This window comes from Danio rerio, chromosome 10 (genome assembly GCF_049306965.1).
Source record: "Danio rerio strain Tuebingen ecotype United States chromosome 10, GRCz12tu, whole genome shotgun sequence".
Classification (NCBI taxonomy): domain Eukaryota; kingdom Metazoa; phylum Chordata; class Actinopteri; order Cypriniformes; family Danionidae; genus Danio; species Danio rerio.
In genome coordinates this window covers 35,552,111-35,562,503 of record NC_133185.1, presented here as the reverse complement: position 1 = coordinate 35,562,503, position 10,393 = coordinate 35,552,111, and the positions used below count along the sequence as shown (strand labels likewise).

At 32.5% G+C, this 10,393-nt stretch overlaps 1 long non-coding RNA gene across 7 annotated transcripts; it reads left to right on the top strand.

Moving 5' to 3' along the window:
* Positions 1-589: 589 nt before the first annotated feature.
* LOC141376407 (uncharacterized) lies at positions 590-8,185 on the top strand. Of its 7 annotated transcripts, XR_012386425.1 has the most exons (14): positions 811-882; positions 1,163-1,292; positions 2,540-2,573; positions 2,735-2,764; positions 2,856-2,925; positions 3,239-3,268; positions 3,365-3,434; positions 3,522-3,549; positions 3,759-3,788; positions 3,843-3,912; positions 4,272-4,316; positions 5,274-5,407; positions 5,486-5,617; positions 7,809-8,084. It is a non-coding gene; the product is annotated as an uncharacterized lncRNA (long non-coding RNA). The 7 variants fall into 7 exon arrangements; XR_012386424.1 differs by lacking the exon at positions 3,759-3,788 and having other exon boundaries at positions 590-882; positions 7,809-8,185; XR_012386428.1 differs by lacking the exon at positions 3,759-3,788 and having other exon boundaries at positions 5,277-5,407.
* Positions 8,186-10,393: the final 2,208 nt, after the last annotated feature.

The following is a 10,393-nucleotide window of genomic DNA, read 5'->3' as shown; positions in this document are numbered from 1 at the left end:
AAAAAGCACAAGTGGATTTAGCTGGTTTTGATGCAAAAGAAAATGTACCTTGTTAAAAAAAAAAAGCTATTTTATTTACTAGCTAATGACCTTATCATTGTCTATAAAATGAAACTTCTGAGCCAAATTATAGGAGCCTGATAGAAAATGATCATTTACAAGGAAAGAGGTGATGATGGATTTAGAGGGTTTTGCATCTGAACTCTTTATATGTATATGATTTAGTTTTCTTTCGTTTTGCAGATATTTACATATTTGCAGAAGAAAAACGTGTCATTAGAAATACACCTCTTAAGAAATACATTACATATTTTTGATTGTCTAAAGAACAATACACTGTTATCTAACTTGCCTTAGCCTAATTATCATAGTTAAGCCTTTAAACTGCATTTTGAATACTGAATAATAAATCACATGCACTGTCAAAGAAAAAATAAAGAGAGAATGAACTATTTAATAGAAAATAGTTAGGAAATTGTTTAAAAATGTGTTGAAAAAAAATCGGTCAGTTAAGTAACACTTGTGAAATATTTTTAGATTGATAAATATTTCACTAAAGGGCTAATAATTTGGATGCCAACTGTATATCACACTAGGTATTGTACATTTTCTAGTAACAATTTGGAATTTCAAGTGGTTAGTCTTTCATTTTAAATTCATTTTTCACATTTAATGCAATGTGCCAAAATAAAGTACACTGTAAAAAAAATCTGTAAAATAACAGTTAAATGACTGTATATTTTAACGGATTTTTTCCGTATACACGTATTACGGGTGTTTTTCCGTTTATATACATTTTTGAATTGCATTATGGGAAGGGGATCGCAGCTCAGGCAGCGTTTGATGGACACCGGGACATATTTCTTCCTCTGTTTTTCCCTGGTAAGTACGATTAATAAAACATATAACAATATTTTAGTTAAAATACTGCTTTATTACATTTGTATCGTTATTTAAAATTATTTTTGTCTTGTCTGAAGCGGCCATGGAAAGTACAGCAGTGAATTACGTTTAATATTGTTAATAAGATCAGACTTTATATCATTAAGTTCAAACTGAGCTATGAGTGGTTAAATGTAATTTAAACAAGCATTTATCTAATAAATTTTTACCTTTTTATGCGTTTTCCTCATCAGTAAATATGATATCTGTTCATTTACAGTTGTTTGTCCGTATTTTTCTAAACTGCCGTGCGCGGGAAGTGATGTGACGTCCCACTCACTCCCTCTGCACCTGCGTGAGTCTGACTGGATTAACGGTAAAACGTCAGCTTGTCTGTGAGAGTGTAAAAGGTATGTTAATTATTTAATAGAAATATAAATGTTTTCTTTGTACAGTGCATTGAACAAGGGATAGCATTCAAAGTTTGTGACACTGTGTAATTTGGTTGATATATAGTGCTGAAGGTGTATATCGATGACTGGTTAACGTTACCTTTAATGAACCCTAACGTTAACGTGTTTTAAACGCTCGTAACACCTGACCGTCTGTGTTTGTTTGCATATTAATAACTAATTTCATATTTTTACTGACGTTATCAAATGTTAACTTTGGTTTGACCGACGTATTAAGGCTGTGTGACCGAGATTCAGCTGAACAGCTTTGCTATTAGTTAGACCCGCGTGAATTTGAGGCATTGTGTAAATCGGTATGAGGGGAAATACACACTCATAAAGTTATTATTAGTGGTGGGCCCTTATCAGCATTAACGTGCTGCGTTAACGCGAGACTTTTATCGCGCGATAAAAAAATATATCGCCGTTAATCTATTCTCAACGTTGGGTTGGGAGCTGGGTGACTTTCATACTTTGGTAGTTTAGCGCGGATGTATACCTGACCGGTGAGCCGTCTGACAAACAAGTGCCCCTCTGAATCAAATCAGCAGGATGCCTGACTTTAACTGCAGTTCGGCAGTTTCACTTTAACTCATGAACATTCATTCATCCCGCGTGACAAACTGGGGTATTAGACGCAAATACGAAGCAATAACTGATGAGAGTGTTATATTAATAACGCTCACCAAATGGAACGAAAAAAAAAACTTCCGCATTTCGCGACGTGTGTTTGTGTGTACAGAGATAACAGAGTGGTACAGTAAGTGTGTGACATTTAAAAGTATATAGTGTTTACACTGTCATGCGTTTTAGGCCTCAAATACAACGTGTACCTTAAAGCACACAATTAAATGTTTGTTGTAGTCGAGTTGAACTGTCATGGATATTATACTTATGAACGTCTTGTCAACTTGCAGATTCAGCCAAGTTCACTTTTAAGAACCTCAACAGCTGCTAATATGAAGATATAAAGATGAGCTGTTCTTCCACAGTCTTAAAATTCTTCAGACTAACTGTCAGTTAGAATCATAGCAAATAATACTTTCATTACTATTAGGAGATCAGGAGTTTTATTTGAATGAAGCCTTGATAATAGAGTGAACTACACATGGTGTTATCACAAATGAAATCTTTTTATGTAGATTTTGAGTCTGAGTGTTTTCCACATATAATGTTCACTGATATTTTGTTTTGTTGACTTCCAGGTTCTTTCATTTTGGTTATAAGTACATGGTACAGGTAAATTCTTAGATTCAATCCAAACTGAATTTGAATTGATATGGACAAATTAAATAAAATACACATGGGATTTTAAATGTTTTCATTTTTTTTATTATTCACGACGTTTGTGAAGTTTAAATGTAGACTGTCTCAAACTGAATGTGTTATTTTTGTTGTAGGTGTGTTGGTGTAAAAATTGATGCTGACTGGTTAGTACTGCATTTTTAACCATGAAAATAATGATTTATATTTAGCGTTGCATCTGTTGTCATTTTACCAAGAATGTGTTTGCTTTTTCAGAACTCAGGCAGTTGTGCTGGACCTTCTGTACTTTATACAGGAGATGACAGTAAACTTTCAAGTTTAAGAGGCAAGATATTCAGGGTTTTTCTGTTTGATTTTGAGTGTTTTGTAGATATAAGGTTCACTGATATAGGATATAAGATTTGCTGTATGTTTATGCTGTCATTTTGGTTATAAGTACAAGGTACATGTACATTTTCACAGCAATCTAAATTAAAATCTTAAATTTAATCCAAACTGAATTAATATGGACAGATTAAATAAAATACACCTGGGATTTTAAATGTTTTCATATTTTTATTATTTACAAAGTTTGTAAAATTTAAAAGTAGACTATATGCTGCATGTTTCAAACTGAATGAGTGTTATTTTTGTTGTAGGTGTGTTGGTGTAAAAATTGATGCTGACTGGTCAGTACTGCATTTTTTAACCAAAAAAATAAACAATGATTTATATTTAGCATTGCATCTATTGTAATTTTACCAAGAATGTGTTTGCTCTTTCAGAACTCAGGCAGTTGTGCTGGACCTTCTGTACCTTATACAGGAGATGACGGTAAACTTTGATGTTTAAGAGGTAAAATGTTCAGCGTTTTTTCTGTTTGATTTTGAGTGTTTTGTGTATATATAAGGTTCACTGATATTTTGCTTTGTTGACTTCCAGGTTCTGTCATTTTGGTTATAAGTACAAGGTACAGGTACATTTTCACAGCAATCTAAATAAAAATCTTAAATCTTACGTTCAATCCAAACTAAATTTCAATTGATATAGACAAATGAAATAAAATACACCTGGGGTTTTAAATGTTTTCATTTTTTTATTATTCACAAAGTTTGTAAAGTATAACAGTAGACTACATGTTGCATGTTTCGAACTGAATGAGTGCTATTTTTGTTGTAGGTGTGTTGGTGTAGAAATTGATGCTGACTGGTCAGTACTGCATTTTTATAAATAATACAAAAAAATATGTGTTTGCTCTTTCAGAACTCAGGCAGTTGTGCTGGACCATCTGTACTTCATTCAGGGGATGACAGTAAACTGCAAAGTTTAAGAGGTAAAATGTTCAGCGTTTTTGTTTGATGTTAATGCTTTTATTTTTATTATTTGGCAAAACCAATTACTTGTACCTATATTTTTACTAAGTGTTTACATGAACACATTTTGCTTCAGTAATTTTGAAATTTTGTTAACATGTATTCAAACTAAAAGTACTGGGTTGATGTGGGTGTTTTATCTGGGGTTTTTTAAGCTGCAACTGTAATCTGTTAAATGAACAAAGCAGTTATTTATTATTATTATTATTTGTTTTTACAACATTTAAAATGTTACAAGTTCTTTATTTTGGTTATGTCTGTTTAAAATGATAAGGAAATAACTGGTCCACTGCTGAATCTCTTTTCTTTTCTCTCTTAGCCACCTGATGATGAGAAAGACATTATCAATGTAGGCATCTTGATGGTGAGCCAGGCCTTCATGGTGATTTTGTGACCGTTTAATCTATTTATCGTGATTGTAATAACATTTTTTCAGGATGCAAAACTGGCTAAAAATCAACTTTAAATTTTAACATTAATTGTATGATAGTGTGGTTGATTCAACATTTTATTTAATGTTGGGTTCATTGTAAAAAATGATTTAATTTTGGTTGAATAAATGCTGGTTTTGGGACAGTTTTGTCTATTTATCATCATAGAATTAACATTATTTCAGGGTGGAAAACTGCCTAAAAATCAGTGATGACTTTTAACATTGTTTCAATGATAGTTTGATTGATGTTTTAACATTTCAATGTTAATTTAACTTAGGTCTGCTATCTGGAAAAGAACTCATTTTTAAAAATGCAAAAAACTTATGAATGTGCCACTTGAATTTGGTATCACATGTAATTGGCATGTTATGGAATTTAACTATGGCAAATAAGTGAGAGGAGATGGAAAGCTATGATGTCTACACGTTTTCCTGAAACATTTGCAAGGTCAATTCTTTCTTGCTTAAAGATAGTGGAAAGGAAGAAAAAGTATAACAAAATGGTTTGTCGTTCTTTTTATTTTGTTTTCTTTCCTTTATTGTTGTTTTTTGCCTTATTTTTGTTTCTGCACTATATTTATTTCTTGTAATATTTGATTAAGTAAATAAGTTTTTAAAAATTTCTTTTAAATTATGTAGCAGACATGTATTTGAATAATTTTACATAATAATTATATTATTTATAATATTATCAATAATATTAATAATTTAACATATAGGTGTGCATATATGTACCCATATATGTACATATAATATAGGAAAACAGCCAATTTTATATGTGTCACATATATCAAAAACCTATATTAAACCATGTGTTTATATAGGTTCTTTCCATGTAGGCGTGTACCAGACCCAACACACAACTCACTTTTCTTTTCTTTTTTTCAGAAGAAGAGTCCACAGCCACAATAACAAGATCATTGAGCTGTCTCCTAATTGTGGTCAGCTACATGTTTAGTCTCTTATGTGCTAAACATTATGTAGCCTAAGGAAGCAGCCCTGACTCTGTAGTTTATATGAAGGTATGTTTTTACATTTTTAAGTTTATTTCATTTTTACAAGACAAGTAAGGTGATACATGTTTGTTGTATCTACAACAGGAGCATGCTGAGTAACTATCCAGAACGTAGATCCAAAGAAGAGAAAAGGGCACCAAGCAGAAACATACCATCTAAACTCCTTTGATTCCTGTCAGACCAGAAAGACTTTCAGAATCCTTGGAAGATTTAAAGGTAATTAAGCACACCGGTAACACTTTATAATAACTAAACACTATTGATTAATTTATTAAGCATTAGCAAAAAGTTCTGTTAAGCATTGACTCTACATTAATAGACCTTAGTATACAGTTTATAACTACAGCTGCAAATGCTGTAATTTTGACTTATAAGCACATCTATAATGTGCTTAATTATTTTGTTTTCATATTTTGTTAATGATTAATTTTTCATTCTAAATTTAGTATCGCATTATTTACAAACCAGTGATTTAAGAATAGTTGGTGTATTTTTTTTTCTTATCATTCAGAATGTTTAAGTAAATGGTTAATAAACTATTCAAACTAACATTTAAATATCTTATTATTCAGGCATATAGTAATAGTTGGGCAGCACAGTGGCTCAGTGGCTAGCACTGTCGCCTCACAGCAAGCAGGTCTCTGGTTCAAGTCTCAGTTGGCAATTCTGTATGGAGTTTGCATGTTTTCCCTGTGTTGCCGTGGGTTTCCTCCGGGTGCTCAGGTTTTCCCGACAGTCCAAAGACATGCGCTATAGGGAAATTGATTAACTAAATTGGCTGTAGTGTATGAGTGTGTTTGTAAATAAGTGTGTATGGGTGTTTCCAAGGGCGTACTCATGCTATGCAGAGTTACCTTGAAACTGGAAGCGTGCTTGTCTCCCCGACGCTTACGTCATCGATAATGTGCTGTTCAGTTTAACAAGTGCTCTCACTCAGCACAGTGGAGATTTCTTTATATTGTTATATCGTTTTAGTTGTTTAATATGCTGTGACACGCAGTCAAATATTTCGCCGAACAGATCAGCCACTTTTGACGCTCATAAACAATCAAAGTCATCGTGCTGCAGGTACTAGGAGGTTTGCTAAAGGTGCAGCTGTTGTGCAGTGAGGGGTTTGTGTCTTTTGTGACAGTTTGCAAGGGACGGTTTGATTTGGATAAATTAACCACTATTACTGTTCAATGAACGCAAACTGTCATTAATTGTTAAAGACGCAAACCCTTTACTGCACCACAGCTGCGCCTTTAGCAAACCTCCTATTCCTGCAGCACAAGGAATTTATGAACATCAAAAGTGGCTGATCTGTTCGGCGAAATATTTGACTTCGTGTTACTGCATCCCAAACGACTAAAACAAAATAATTTAAGAATTCTCCACTGTGCTGAGAGAGAGCACTTCTTAAACTAAACGGGGCATCATCGATGATGTAAGAGTGCTCAGGCTCGAATGCAATGTGAGTGCGGGACGTCAGGGGAGACGGTAGGGAGGAAAAGCGTGCTTCGGCCTGGTTCAAGGCAACTGTACATAGTGCGAGTACACACTAAGCTGAAGGAAAATACATGAATGAATAGTAATAGTTATACTTGTATATAAAGTATAAAAAAATAATTATATGAAGTATATACAATACTTATTTTAATAAGTGCTTTTGTTAACTTCATCCAGTTTTGTAGCCTAAAGTGAGGATTGTTTATGCTTTGTAAATCCCCTTATAAATCACAATTAAAGGTTCAGTTATATTCTAAAAATGAAATTCATTTTATTGTATTAAATGAAAAATAAATCTTATCTAAAATAAAATTACTGTACAGTTTAAACCTAGCTAAATAACACTGAAATGTTGCATCGTAATATATCATTAAATTATTTTATTGTTGTTTTATCCAGTTTTATCTTATGTTTTGGCACTCCTGCTATTCAGCAAGGTTTCATATTTACAGTAATTACATTTTTTAGATAAGACTGTAATGATTTATTGTTAATTTATTACTGAGCCTTTGACTGTCGTTTATAAGGATTTATAAATCATAAATAATCCTCACTTTAGATTAGGCCACCAAACTGGAAGGATTTTGTAAATAATGCAATATAATATATATATATATATATATATATATATATATATATATATATATATATATATATATTTATTTTTATTTTTTTATTATTTTTTATTATAAAAATAGTCATGTAAAATCAATCATTAAAGTTTGTTAACACAATTATTAAGCACATTATAAATGTGCTTAAGTCAAGATTACAGCATTTGTAGCTGTATTTAAAACCAACTACTAACATCTGTTAATGTAGAGTCAATGATTAACAGAACTATTGACAATCAAGGAATCACCCCAGTTGTAAGTGAAAAGTCATTAGTAATATTTTTGTTTGTTTGTTTGTTTTACAGCCATTGAAGTATCAGTATTGGAGAGGAAGAAGACCCAGTTATTTCGTCTGTTTCCTGCCATCTTGCAGTTAACCTGGTTTCTTAATGTAAAGTACTTGTAATTTGCCCACTTGTCCTTAATTATCTTAAAGCTAACATTTAAAACTAATTTGCTATGAGATTATTTGCCAAGACTTCTCACTGTGCGATTCACATGTCAATATGTATTATTGTGTGTATAACTAGCTATTTGGAATTCAAATGATTTGTATTCATTAAAGAATCTGTTTTAATTGCAAAGTTGTTTTTGTACTAATCATTGTAAGTTCACAGATAACAAGCTATTTACTGCTTCTCTACACATACAGTATAGAATAAATGTTTTGTTTTACTATTGTAAACCCTTAATAGTGTATTTCCCATATGTATATGTTTGTCCTTACCAATTGCCATTTCTATGCTGCTTGAAGAGCATTAAATTAGTAAAATAATTATTTTTTACAGTAGGTATCCCATTAAAACAAAGAATCTGTTTATTTTTTCACTGTAGGTATACTATTAAAACCCAAAAAACCCCTCTTTTTACAGTAGGTATACTATTAAAATACAGAATCTGTCTGTTTTTTTACAGTAGGTATACTATTAAAACACAAAGTCCTCTTTTTACAGTAGGTATACTATTAAAATACAGAATCTGTCTGTTTTTTTTACAGTAGGTATACTATTAAAATACAGAATCTGTCTGTTTTTTTTACAGTAGGTATACTATTAAAACACAGAATCTGTCTGTTTTTTTACAGTAGGTATACTATTAAAACACAGAATCTGTCTGTTTTTTTACAGTAGGTATACTATTAAAACACAGAATCTGTCTGTTTTTTTACAGTAGGTATACTATTAAAACACAGAATATTTCCGCTTTTTTACTGTTGGTATACCCTTAAAAACACAGAAAATAACCGTTTTTTTTATATAGAAAACCCTTAAATTACAATAAAATGGTTGGTTATTTTACAGTAGTTTAACTGTCAAAAAACGGATATTTTTTAGTTTTTTTAATGTTGACACACTGTTAATTAACAGAAGTTTTCCGTTTTTAATTTACGGTAAAATATTTGTGTAATGAGCTGCCAGTACATTTTACCGTTTTTTTACGGAATTTTTTTTTAGAGTGTAAGTCTATTTTAGAAAATAGTGTGAGCAACATTCAAAAATCACTACTAAAAACAATAAGTATTCAGTTATGACTACATCTTTGGCCTTACAGTCACTTAAACTCAGCACCTTTGTAACATCTCTCCCCATCTCTCCTAAATAAAATTCTCGTGTAGTTTTATCCTTCAGAAATGTAAAGCCGATGTGTCTGTTTACCTGCGTCTCCATCTGTCATTCAGCGCCATCCTAATTGTCTTCCATCCTGCCATGTTTGTCACCTGCGCCTCTCTAACTAGCAGCAGCGGCAGCAGCACCGAGACCACAGCCATCATTTACAAACAACAATCAAGCAGGGAAAAAAAAAACGACAGAAAGACAGTGAAAGTGAGTCTTTAATTAAGAGTCTTCACCCGAGACTTTCTTAGCTTCAATCACAGTGGAGGAGCTCACAGCACTTATACAGCTCATGTGCATCAATCTCACAATCCCTTTAAAACACTCACACACACAGATCCTTCATACACACGCAGATTCAGTACTCGCAGTCTGCACTTTCAATTACTGATCACAAATCAACTGCTGGATTCTGTTTGGTTTGTTTTCTTTTTATATACCGTTGAAGTAAAAAATTTTTGCCTTCCTGTGATTTAAACATGAACATTAAGGCATGATCATATTTTATTTTGGTAAAATAATTGTAATTTAGAGGTCTTTTCCTTTCATAAGCCACTTTTGATACCAAATGATTTCTGACTTTGAACATTTCTTTCTGCTGTCGAAAGTCTTAATGGAATTTTCCAGCTAGAATAAAATCAGTTTTATTAATAATAATAATAATAATAATAATAATAAAATAATTTTAAGGTCAATATTATTAGCATCCTTTTGATGCGTTCACATAAAACAGCTGATAAATCATCAAACGCTAGTGATTTACATGTTAAATCAATGCAAAGACGCAAATAGACATTCTGCAACACAATTTGTGCAAGTGAAGCGCCGCTAAAGACGTGGTTTGCATAAATAAAGCAGCACGAGTTGAGCATGTTGCGTGTTTGACATGCAAATCACTTGACTTGGAAAATCTGAACCTTAGCGGATTAGCTCGCTCTGGTATGGGTGCGGTTATGATGTTGTGCCTGTTGTTGATGTCTCGAGGGAAAATCCTCTTAACAACACTGGACAACAAATCATGAAACTTGGGTTGGCTCAGTCTGAAGCACCGCTGCATGCTTCCATCATCCAGGTGTACTTTCTGGAAGAGTCAATGAACTTACAGAGCTGGGTCCACCTCTGAAAGGATCTAGTAGACTCAGACAAGGCGCCGAACATTGTTTTTCAGCCTTCCTAAAGCACATAAACACAGCTTTTCTCTCAATAAAATCCATGTCAGCCACTTAGCAATAAAGCTAGAGTTACCAGGAGGACAAAAGCCCCATACATGATGCAAA